The sequence below is a fragment of the Neofelis nebulosa genome, chromosome 14 (genome assembly GCF_028018385.1).
Source record: "Neofelis nebulosa isolate mNeoNeb1 chromosome 14, mNeoNeb1.pri, whole genome shotgun sequence".
In the NCBI taxonomy this organism is placed as follows: domain Eukaryota; kingdom Metazoa; phylum Chordata; class Mammalia; order Carnivora; family Felidae; genus Neofelis; species Neofelis nebulosa.
The window spans coordinates 81,707,264-81,719,515 of record NC_080795.1 but is presented as its reverse complement, the minus strand read 5'-3'; the positions used below and the strand labels follow the sequence as shown (position 1 = coordinate 81,719,515).

The 12,252-nt window shown below is 60.2% G+C and overlaps 1 protein-coding gene across 12 annotated transcripts in view; it reads left to right on the top strand.

Moving 5' to 3' along the window:
- TSNARE1 (t-SNARE domain containing 1) overlaps positions 1 to 12,252 on the top strand; it is a 120,265-nt gene that overhangs the window by 19,028 nt on the left and 88,985 nt on the right. The window contains exon 1 of one of the 12 annotated variants that reach the window (XM_058699247.1): positions 1,810 to 2,014. The exons of the other annotated variants lie outside the window; for them this stretch is intronic. The gene's annotated coding sequence lies outside the window, so the exon portion shown is untranslated. Of the gene's footprint in view, positions 1 to 1,809; positions 2,015 to 12,252 lie in introns of those variants that run through there. 12 annotated transcript variants of the gene reach the window in all.

Sequence of the window (12,252 nt, the reverse complement as noted above, 5' to 3'; positions counted from 1 at the left end):
GCCTGGGGTGCCTGGCTGGCATTCTGCGTGACGCGGAGTCCACGTTGCTATAACAACGCTCCAAGGCGTGCCATCGCAGCTCCCCCAGCTGGCCTCCTCTGCCTCTGGCTCTGCGGTGCACACGGGCGCACATGTGCGTGGGGCCGAGCATTTGGCCTGGGCGTGTGGGGGGGCAGGGCAGAAATCGGTCAGGGGGATGGTGGCCTGAGAGTGGGTGAGAGCATGAACTGGGGCTCTTTGACTCCGGGTCTCTGCGCCCAGATGCACCTTAGAGAGGTGAGGGTGTGTGCCCGGGTCCCCCGTGGGAGGGGACTCGCTCTGGCCCGCAGCCAGCTCTCCCGCGGAAGGAAACGAGAACATCAGTAGTCACGATTCCCCAACACCTCTTTTGCCGTGTCCTCCCTCGGGGAGGGGTTTTGGGTTCCGGCCGGCCGGCCTGAGGCGGCAGCATCCGTGGGAGCCAGCAGCCACCCCCTGGCCACACACACGGGCCCACCTTGGCAGACAGATGGCTGGGGGACCCGCTTCTGCCCAGTTGCCTGGCGGTCTGGGGCAAGTTCTACCCCCTGGGCCTCCACCAAGGGTCTCCTGTGGCCAAGACCTGGGTGATGGCTGTGCCTGCCTCGTGGGAATGAGTCGGGTGGTAACGTCTGGGAAGGTCTTGTCGGGCCTGTCGCATCAAGGTGGTTGTGTCCACGCTCTTACTGTCAGGAAAACCACGTGGAGGAAAAGAAGGAAAGCGCCAGCCCTCAGTCTCCCTGCCTCTGCTCCCCTAACACTGCCGCCAGCCCCGAGCCCTGCGTACGCCCTGACCTCCACCACGGCCGCCCCTGCTCCTGTTTGGAGGCCGCATTGGGTGTGGGAAGGAGAAGGCGCGGGGACCCGGGCCTGGCCACCGGTTGGCTCCCTTGGTGCCTCATGGCCCCCGCACCCGGCTGCGGGAGGGAATAACTTGTCTGCAGACATTTACGGAGTGGGCCAGGTGCCGGTGATGCAGAAGTGGCCGAGATGGGGCACCGGCTGTGGGCCGCTCACCGTGTGGCCCAGCCACTTGCCGCTGGTGACCAAATCGGGGGTCAGCCTGGGCTCATCCTGGGCCAGGCCGTGGCCGGTGGGGACCAAGCGTCCCCAGTGAACGTCTTTCCCAGGGAGCAGAGATGAACAACACGGGGTGGGCCATTTGCAGAGGTTCGCGCTATGTCGAACCACATATTGGCTGCTCCGGGTCCTTGCTGCCCGGGGCAGCTCCTGGGGCACCGGGCAGCCTGTGCCCAGTGCTGGAGTGCCAGGGGTCCCTCAGCCAGCACAAGGACTCGAGCTCGCCGCCCCGGCCCCGGGGACGCATCCGTGACCAAGGCTGACACGTGCCGTGGCCTGGATGCCTGCGCGTACCGCCGCCCTCCAGCCCCTGAAACCGTCCTGTCCTCCCCGTCGTCCTGCCCTGTTGCCCAGCCCAGGAGCGCTGATGTGTGTGCCTGGTTAAGTGAGGGCATTCGTTCTATTTCTCCTGAAAATAAGAAGCGACGTGTGCCTGGCAGAGAACTCGGAAAGCCCCAGCAGCTCACACCCTGGGTGCTGGGACCCAAGCGCGGTTCATGTGCCCACGGCCTCCCCTGACCTGCCATTCAGCCGCAGAGCTCCAAGCAGTTCTGTGACCGCCTACACGTATGATTTGCACCCCCCCAGGGCACCTGTTTAGCGCGTGCGCTTCAGCGGCTGTAGCACACTCACGGGTCGTGGTTGCCGGACGCTTTCACCCCTGCGGCTGGAAATTCCTGTCTCTCATCCACCTGCCAGCCCCTGGTTTGCATCTGTCCGCGTAGACTCGTCTGTCCTGGACATTTCGTAGAAGTGGGATCTGCCCTCGCGTGGCTCTCCGTGGCGTTCACGGCTGTCCCGCTTCATCTGCCAGGGTGGCGGTCTCAGCAGGTTCATCCGACTCGTCCACGCGGCTGCCTTGACCGTGACGGAGCTGACGGACGGCGACGCTCTCAGCTCTCCTGCGCCGGGCGTGGTGAGTTTTGAGGGCTGTGTCCGCCCGTGAAACCGCCACCGCCGCCGTGGTCAACGTCCCCGCCCGCCGGCAGGTCCCCCCGCACCAGACGCGAGCGCTGCCTGTTCTAGAATTTCACATGCGTGGTGTCGCACCACGTGAACCCTCCGTGGTCTGGCTTCCCGTGTGTGATGCAACGTCCCCGGGTGTCCTGTGTCTGCAGGCCCGCCATCTTCTGGAGGGCGGGTGCGGGTTTGTCTCTTCCCCCGTGGGGACACCGACCCACCCGCCTGTGGTTTCCCCCGGGCTTGTTTCTCAGGTGGCTGGGCCGTGCACGTTTCTTCTTTGGGTTATCTGCACACAGCCTTGCTGCTTTTCATCACCCTCGAATGTGTTTAAAGATCAGTTTGTAGGGGTGCCTGACGTGTGAACGTGAGCAGCCTCTGTCCCGTTGTGGTGTGGGTCTTTCCAGCGTTGTTGCCTTTTAATCTTGCCTCTGTTGCATTTTGATTTACAAAATCTTTTTTAAATTTGATACGCTGCCAAATGTGTTTTCTTGTGTGTGTGTGTGTGTGTGTGTGTGTGTGTGTGTGTTTAATGTTACTTTTGTATTTCTGAGATGTGTCTTTTGGGTTGCTTTAGTGTTTTATTTATTTTTATTTTTTATTTTATTATTATTTTTTTATTTTAGAGAATGAGCGAGTGCAGGGGAGGGGCAGAGGGAGAGAGAGAGAGAGAGAGAGAGAGAGAGAGCATCTCGAGCAGGCACAGCCCAACGTGGGGCTTGATCCCCAGACCGTGGGATCATGACCTGAGCCAAAACCAAGAGTCAGATGCTCAACCATCCGAGCCACCCAGGTGCCCCTAATGTTCTATATTTAATACGTTTTTAAAATCTTGGGGCGCCTGGGTGGCTCAGGCGGTTGAGCGTCCGACTTTGGCTCAGGTCACGATCTCATGGTTCGTGAGTTTGAGCCCCACTTTGGACTCTGTGCAGACAGCTCAGAGCCTGGAGCTCCTTCCGATTCTGTGTCTCCCCTGCTCATGCTCTCTCTCTCTCTCTCTTTGTCTCTCAAAATACATAAACATTAAAAAAATTCTTTTAGGGGCGCCTGGGTGGCGCAGTCGGTTAAGCGTCCGACTTCAGTCAGGTCACGATCTCGCGGTCCGTGAGTTCGAGCCCCGCGTCGGGCTCTGGGCTGACGGCTCGGAGCCTGGAGCCTGTTTCCGATTCTGTTGTCTCCCTCTCTCTCTGCCCCTCCCCCGTTCATGCTCTGTCTCTCTCTGTCCCAAAAAAAAAAAAAAAAAAAAAAATTCTTTTAAATCCTCAACCCTTTAGTCCTTCTGGATTAGCTTTGTTTAGGTTTTAGATGAGGAACCAGTTGGCTTGGTGTCTTCTGGATCTTCTGTGCTCACCAGTGTGTCAAGCACTGGGTAAGGGAGGACACTGTGGCCTGGTGGGGGGAGGGGTGAGCTCCGGGAGGGGAGGGCCCCTTCCTTGGCGCCTGTGTGAACTCCGGTGAGCATCCGTCCCTCCGTCCCTCCGTCCCTCCATCCCTCCATCCCTCCGTGTGCCTGGAGTCCTTGCTGAGGACGGCGGGTCGGGCAGGGCCCCTGTGGGTGGCTGTGAGCTCAGCAGTCACTTCTCCTCGACCCTGGTCTGCGGCTGTGCCCCTGCCCAGCCTGGTCCTGACGGGGCCGCCTAAAGCCCCTGCTTCCCCAGGGCAGGTGGACTGTCAGCCGGAGTGTCCGCTGGTGGATTTGTGCGTTCCTCATTTGCACCCTGCGGGTGGCAGGGCCTCTGGTCCTCAACTTGTCCTGTCGCCCGCACCTTCCCCAGGGCTCAGGGCTCCCTGCGAGGGATGGCAGGGACGGGCGCTCCTTGTGGCCCCAGCGGCTGAGCCTGCCCCGCTGTCCCACACTCACTCCTGGGCGGCTCTGCGGGATGCGGAGTGCACACAGTGGGGACAGGATCGGCTCTGTCCTGTCACAAGGCTGGCGAGTGGCACGTGGGGACCTGGGCCTGGTGCTGTCCTGTAAAGAGGGAGCTGGTCACCGGCCTCCCGCCTGGGGTCTCCCCTCCTCCCTTCTTCCGTCCACACGTTGTTCTTCCTTTGTTGTGGCCTGGGCCTGGGCTTGGTAGGGACCGAGCCGTGTCTCCCGTGTGGGACCCCCGGTGTGGGGGCTGGGGGTGGAAGCAGGCTCCTGCTTTTGGGGCCGTGTCGCGAGGACCGTGACGTGGGCCGGTGGGTGCGATGGTGTTTTCGGTGTGAATGATCTGGTGTGTTCACTCCAGGATCAGGGCTGTGAGACACTGTGCCCCCTGCGCCGGCACAGATTGGTGGGGGCGGGGACTCGGCCGGAGACGCATCATGGACTGCCCGGCGGGTGGCTCTGTGGCTGGCTGCTACCAGGCCTGCCTGGCAGATGCTGAGGAGAGAGGAAACTGGTGCCCGCCCCAGGGCCTGTGCTGCCTGGGTGCCCACCCCCTCCCCTCCACCCGCCCCCTCCCCTCCACCCGCCCCCTCCCCTCCACCGCCCCCTCCCCTCCACCCGCCCCCTCCCCTCCACCGCCCCCTCCCCTCCACCCGCCCCCTCCCCTCCACCCGCCCCCTCTCCTCCACCTGCCCACCTCCCCCTCCTCCTGCCCACCCCCCTCCACCTGCCCCCTCCCCCGCCCACCTCCCCCTCCCCCTTCCCTTCCTCCTCCCCCTCCCCTTCCACCTGCCCCCTCCTCCTGCCCCCTCCCCCTCCTCCTGCCCACCCCCCTCCACCCGCCCCCTCCCCTGCCCATCTTCCTCTTTCCCCAGGTGGGGATGTCTTATGCAGGGGCCTAGAGGCAAGGAGGGACAGGCCTGCTGCTGCGCACACTGCCTTGCTCTGTGGTGATCCTGACCTGTCCCTGTCCCCCACAGGCACAGGGTGGGCAGCAGCTGGGAGATCACCCATGTTGTCACGGGGCCCCGGATGCGGAGTGCACTGTGGGTGCCCGGCGGCCCCGAGAGATGTCTTGGAGCACGGAGAATGGGGCCCGGTGTGCCGTGGCCCCAGGCGTGCTGTCCTCTGGCCACGCCACCCAGGTGGGGGGGGGGGCCACTGCTGGGCAGGCCCTGGAGGCGAGGTGTTCCCGGGTCGCGCCTGGTGTTCGCACCCGTGTTTCTGGTGGAAAGGGGACCGGAGCTCCCGTGTCTGGGTGCCTGCCCCGCGGGTCGTGTCCAGCGTGCAGTTGTGTGGCGGTGACGGTCTGGTGGGTTCGTGAGCCACAGAGGCCTTTCCAGGCCCCCCGAGGGCAGGGCACGGGGCCCTGGGGGTCCCCCTTTGCCGTCTGGCCTCCTTCTGCCCCCTCTCCCAGTGCCTCTTTCCCGTTTCAAACTGTTTTCATTTGAGAGCATTCTTGAGGGACCTCGGTTCACAGAGTTCCCACTTCTGAAGTGACATGCTGAGAAGCCATGTCCCCGGTGACCGGCCCCACCCAGTCCGCCCCAGGTTTGCCTTCTCTTTCTGCTGCCTCACCTTGCGGGGTCGTGTTGTGCACCCTGTGTGCTGAGTCCTCCCTTCCTCCCTCCTTCCTTCTTGTCCGTCTGCTTCCCTGCCTCCGCCTCAGGGGTCCCAGTGCCTGTGGGGCTCGGCCTGGTGGCCCGTCTCTGGAGCGCCAGCCTGCGGCCAAGAGCCTGTGCTGGGGCAGATCCCTGCGTGGCAGCAGGACCTGTTGGTGGGCTTGCCCCGCAGAGCTCCAGGGCCAAGGCCCTCTGCTGCGTGGTGGTCTTGGGGTCCCTGATGTCCGAGTCCCCACCTGTCACCGACCTGGGCTCCCGCCGCAGCCTGAGGCAGGTCCCGGGGACGGTGGCCGATGGACAGTCCTGGTGGGAGCTCTGAGCCCCACCCTGGCCTCCTCCTGGAGGGCGGCGGTCACTGAATTATATTCGCTCTGCTGTGGCTTCTTGGGCACGTTGGGGGTCGAGTAGGTGTCCGGGGGAGGGTCCGGGTTGTCCCTGTCGTCTCCCTGCCTCCCATTGGTGTGAGGCCGGGCCGGGTCCTGGGCTCCCAGGGCCCTGACCTCTGAAGGGGGTGGGGAGGGTCTGGACACCAGCCCGGTCTGACTTGTAGCTGCTTCAAAGGCCGGAGGGGGCTCTTCCCAGGGAGCTGGTCCTGGGCACCGCCCTCCCGTCTCCCGGTCTCTCCTTCCTGTGGCGCCAGAACAGACGCATGCACGCACGTGTGTCTTTTGAGAGCCCAGAGTCCCCGCAGACGGGTGAGGGAGGAAAGTGCTAGGAAGCCTGAGTGGCCAAGGGGCCTGGAGGAGAGAACAGGAAGAAAGCAGAAGCCGGGGCGGGCGCTTAGACCCCACAGGCCCTCCCGCGGGGTGGCCTCGCCGGGTGTGCCTTGACAGGAGACAGCAGGGAAGTGGCAGGAGGGCTCACTAGTTAGTGTTCGGAGGCCTCTGCACAGGCTCGCTGTCCCCCAGCACCCCGGAGGCTGAGGAGAGGGCAGGGCGCCCGTCCCGTGTGCGGTCCTTCCTTTGACGATGCTGGGATTGGGCACCCTGCTTAGGAAACTTCCCTGCGCTCGGGTGAGCTGAGAATCCCCATTTCTTGTCTGCTGCACGTGTGTGTGTACATGGGTCTGTCTTGACACTTCCTTATTCCGTTGGTCGACGTCTTCACGCACAGAGTTGCGGTTATGGAAGCACTCCAGTGTTTGTGGAGAGAGAATTCACACACCCTGAAGTTCACCCTTTGGAAACGTATAGCCCAGCGGTTTTCGGACTGTTCACAGAGCTGTGCCTCCGTCAGCACTCTCTCATTCCAGAACCTTCTCGCCGGCCTAAAAGAAAGCGCACAGCCAGGAGCAGTCCGTCCCCATCCCTCTGCCCCAGCCTCCGGCAGCCACCTGTCTGCTTTCTGTTCCCATGGATTTGCTCGTGCTGGGCGTGTCTCCTAAGTGGAATCACACACATGTTGTTTCCGTGCCGGATCCTTTCTGCCCGTAGAATGTTCTCCAGGTCCGTCCGTGTCGTGGCCTTTGCCCGCCCGTCATTCTCAGGATGTCGGGTCTGGGGATAGTGGTCCTTCCCGTTAGTTTGTTTGCTGTTTTCCTGGATATCGTCTGTTCCTCTTGCCTTTCCACGCGGACTCACCCTCAGCCTCTGAGCTCCCTAAGGAAGCTCGCTGGGGTTTTTATCAGGGTGGGACAGCGGACATCGTCACGAGGCCGGGTCATCCCATCCGGGAGCAGGGGGTTCTTTCTGCTGGAGCGGTTCTGCCCCTCTGTCCCCCTGGAGTGATTTACAGGTTCCTCTTAGTCATGCTTCCCGGTTCCTCTCTCGTTCCTGCACGTGTGTTCCCGGGTGTCCTGTCCTTTTCGTCGTCGGTGCGGTTTCTTTGCTGCTCCGTCCTCTCACCGGCGTCCGTGTGTGGAGGTTCCTGCCCTCTGATGGCGAGTTTCGTACCCTCCTGCAACACCCGCATCTTTGACTTTCGGCATTCAGGTTGGGTTTTACACACATGCCCTCGTGTCAGTGGCAAAGAGACCGTGCGTTCCGTTTCCCTTGTCGCCCCTCGGTGGCCTCTGCCGTCAGGCCACGTGGGCCGGTGTTGGGCAGTGCTGGGCGTGGCGGTGCTCCTGCCCTCTCCTGGGCCTTCTATCTAAGGGGCGTTGACCTCATCATCTCCAGAAAGTTCTCCTCTGTTTCCGTCAAGGGTTTGGTGGCCATCTGTGGACAGCTTGTAAGCTTCCCTCTGGTCCACTGCTGTGGCTGCAGGCTCCTAACGTTGAATATGCTTTGCATTCAGGGCGAAAGAAACACCTGGGGGTTTGGACTTTGTTTTCTTAGTAACCTATGGAGTGTTTTCACATCAACGCAAAACCAGTTCTCCATTTGTTTTTGGACCGCGTTTATCAGGTTTCGGTACCAATGTTATACGTGCTTCACCGAAGAGAGTCGGGAAGTTTCCCTCCATCGTCAGCGCCCCGGAATAATTTATGGAGCATTGGAAATGTGGCAGAATTCCCCTGCAAAACCATCTGGCCCTGGTGTTTTGTGGGGGTGGCTTTATGATAACGGTTTCTATTTCTTCTCTCCAGATTCGTCTGTTCAGGCTGTCTCGGGTGGGTCACTTTTGGCGAACCTCACTTTCCGGAGACACAACCCCTTTCATCTGTGTTGCGCCACTTTGGCGTGTAGACGTTGGAAAGCACAGCATTGCGATTCCGTAACCTTTTTTCTGTTTCAGCGATTCTTCTTTCTTTCTAATTTTTCACATGACATATCTCTGCTTCCTCCCTCTTTTCTTGAGCGTGTTAGTGGTTGTCTCCTTTGTCAGTAGTCGAGAAAATAGGGTTTTGATTCACAAGTCAGATCTATTGTTTTTCCATTTCTTACCTCGTTAATATTTGCTTTTATTTATGTTGTTTCTGTGGGTACTCTTGAATTATCTTACTGCTTTTTTTAACTTATTTTTTTAAGGGTAGATGTATTCATTAGAACATCTTGGGCTGCAAATAACAGGAAATCAAACTGACGTGAGCTTACGTGACGTGGAAACAGCCCACGAAGCTCACGGGAAAGCAAAGGCGGGCAGGAGGCAGGTGTTGGGGATACTGCGCTTCTCCGTGGTTCCCTTCGCGTGGCTCCCCTGTGCGTGAGCTGCTGCAGGCCCCCCGGGCCTGTGGTCAGAGGACGGCTGCAAGCCGAGGGGACACGGACGGCAGGCACAGAAGTCGACGTCATTCCTGGCACACCGTCCTCCACCCTCGGAGCGCTGTGCGCGGTGGGCACCTTAGCTGGCAGTGCGTGGGTAAACGCATGGCTTTTTCCAAACCCTTAAACTAAGAATTTTGCTTGTTTTCACCTTTTTTCACGAAATGTTCAGTGTCGTGGATTCTCCTCTGGTCACTCTCTTAAATGTATCTTATCTATGTGTTTGTGCGATGTTTTCACTGTTTGGTTCTTTTTTGGAAATTTCCAAAGTTTTGTTTGTATTTTTTCTTTTTTCTCCTAAGAGTTGTCTAATGGATCGTGCTTAAAATGGGAGGGGCTTCTTGGTTTTCGGACACGTTTAAAATACATGATCACGCTGATGCCAGTGCCTTGGTTCCCCAGCCTCAAGCGTCCGTCCGTGGACACGGCACGTTTCTTCACTCACGTACGTGTGCTCTGCTTTCCTTCTTTCTTTCGGTTTTTAATATTTATTTGTTTTTGAGAGAGAGAGACAGAGACAGAGCATGAGCAGGGGACGGGCAGAGAGAGACAGAGGGAGACCCAGAATCCGAAGCAGGCTCCAGGCTCCGAGCTGTCGGCACAGAGCCCGGCGCGGGGCTCGAACTCACGAACCGCGAGATCGTGACCTGAGCCGAAGTCGGCCGCTCAACCGACTGAGCCACCCGGGCGCCCCTATTTTATTTTTAACTTACAAGTTTTGGGGCACGATAATTGTAGGTTACAGAAGAGTTACCAGATGGATAGACGTCCAGTGTGCACCCCGGTGCCCCTCCCCACCTTGGCTTTGTGCTTCGGTGTGTGCGTGTGTGCACGCACCCGTCCGTGTTCCCTTCTGGACCGCTGGATGGTGAGCGGCGGACAGGATGCTCCCTGGTCCTCAAACACACCGTCTTACGCAACCGCGGTGCGGCAGTGCCAGTCGGGAAAGTGACACAGGTGCAGCTCTCGTCCCCGGATCTTGTTCGTGTTCATCGGGGCAGAGCTTGTGAATTGTCCTCATAGCACCTTCTTACAAAAGAAATCCAGGACCGCCTGTTAGTTTAAGCGATGACGTGTCTTCAGCCTCCTTTGCTCTGGGACGATCCCTTGGTCTTTGTGTCCCGAGGTTGCATTTGTGAAGACGGCAGGTCAGCTATTGAGTAGACGCTTCTCAGTTTGGTCGTTTCTGCTGTTTCTCGCGGCCCTCGGCGGGGGGGGGGGGGGGGGGGGGGGGGTGTAGGTCGCGGAGGTGCTGTCGCGTGCTCCTCCGTGCGCGGTGACCGTGTTCACTTAGATCGTTTGGTTAAGGGGATGTCTGCCAGCTGCCTCTGAAAAGTTATAATTTTTCCATTTTTAATTAGCAGGTATCTTGGGGAAGATCTTGGAGCCTGTGTGACTGGCCTCTCATTTAGCAGACCTGTCCCGGCAGCTGTAGCACCCTGGACACGCTTGTCTGAATCAGGGTCGTGACGGCCGCCCCTCCCCCACTCCCTCTGCGTTATGGGCTTTCTGCTCGAAGGAGGAGCTTTTCCTTTTTTCCCTCATTTATTTATTTGTGACCGTGTGGACCCGTGGGTTTTTATTTTGTGCAATGATTGTAATCCTTCGTTACTGTTACTTATTTTGGGGCTCAGACTGTCCCGGATGTGGCGGTGGAAGCCTTCCCACCGGCTCCCGCGTCCTTTGGTGACGTCCCCACCTACCTTGGAGCACTTCCCGCTCTGTCGAGCGAGCGGGAACACCCTGTTCTCGGTGTATCTGTTCCCTGCTCTGCCCCAGCCCTGGGATCAGCCGTGTCTCCAGGGAGTCTGAGTTCTTCTTGGGGAAGAATGGTGTTTTAGCATTAAGATCAGCGTGCTGGGTGTGCTTCCTGCTGTGGGGAGACAAAGCGAGGAAGCGAGGAAGTAACGAGCGTCTCTCTCTCTCTCTCTCTCTCTCTCTCTCTCTCTCTCTCACACACACACACACACACACACACACACACAGGACCATGCCTGTGGTGACATCGACCTGCACAGGCCTGTGCATGTTGACACCTGAATCCAAATGGGAGACTCCAAGCTCCGGTCTAATGGTGCTCCCTGGGGAGGGGAAGCATGCTGGGCAGAGGTGAAACAGGCTGAGGGGAGGTGTCTCCCTGCTGCTGCCCGGGGAGGGTGCCGAGGGCCGGCGGCCAGCTCCCAGGTCCTGCCTATCTCTGTGGTTTGGAGTAAGTCACTTTGTGCGTTCAGTGTTGTCATCTTTTTTTTTAAATTTTTTTTTTTTTCAACGTTTTTTATTTATTTTTGGGACAGAGAGAGACAGAGCATGAACGGGGAAGGGGCAGAGAGAGAGGGAGACACAGAATCGGAAACAGGCTCCAGGCTCCGAGCCATCAACCCAGAGCCTGACGCGGGGCTCGAACTCACGGACCGCGAGATCGTGACCTGGTTGAAGTCGGACGCTTAACCGACTGCGCCATCCAGGCGCCCCTCAGTGTTGTCATCTTAAAAATTGGGGTTTGGGTTGGATCAGGGAGTACTCGGCACCGGTGACCCCACCCCTGCCACGGATGCACAGTAGGCGTCCGTCCTCACGCAAGGCTGCCTGCGACTCCAGACGCGCCCCAGACGTTGCCTGCGTGACACTCCTGTCTTGGTGCTGGGTGTGCCCGGATCGGCCGAGCGTGCTGGGTAGCCGGGTCTTGTGACGTCGTGGCCTTCGCCCAGGGTCTCCAGGCCGGCTTGGCTTCCGCAGCACCCGTGAGGGCACGTTGGTGAGACAGGCATTTTGGGAAGCGCGGGCGCAGAGGGTAGCGGCCCAGCCTGATACTGCTCCCCTGGGCTGACTCGTGGTGTCCGCCTGCCGCGATCGGCAAGCCGGGGCTGCCCGGCCTCTGCCTGGAGCAGCGTGGGCGGGACTGGGCATCACAGCCTCCAGCCTTGCCCTCCCTGGGGACCGTGGCCGGGGTTGGCGGCTGGGCCCCGGGCGGAGCCGTGCGCGGGGCAGCGCTGGCTTCAGGTCCCCTCCCAGCGGGCCTCCTCGGTCGTGCCAGGCGTGCGGCCAGGTGAGCGGAAGGTGGTTCGCAGCGGGACGGTCCGGGCGGTGGGGGGAGGCCCCGGCCAGCTTTCCTTCTGCACCGCCTGGTACCACTCTCTTCTTCTACCCGGCCCTGCCTCCTCCAGGAAGCCTCCCCGCCTCCCTGCTGACCCCTCACACGGCAGGCCCTGAAGGGAGCCGGTGCCCGTTTGCCGCTCTCTGTGTTGGACACGTTTTGGGTTATGGCTCGGGTCCTGTCCCTCAGCCCGGCACTGTGCCCAGAGAAGGGCTCGCCATGTGTCCAGGGAGGGGCAGGGGGGTCCCGGTGCCACTGTGGCCTGACACCCACTTGGGTCTCAGAGGGGCGGGCGGGTGCAGTGTTGCCCGGAAAGGCAGATTAACCAGGGCTGTGGTTGTGCAGGGGTGGGGAAGAAGGGCAAGAGAGGGGCAGCAGGGTAGAGATGGGCGAGGACTCAGGTGAAGGACAGCGCCCCAGGCCAGAGCCCGGGCCTGAGGGCCAGGTCCCCAGGGCCGTCAGCAG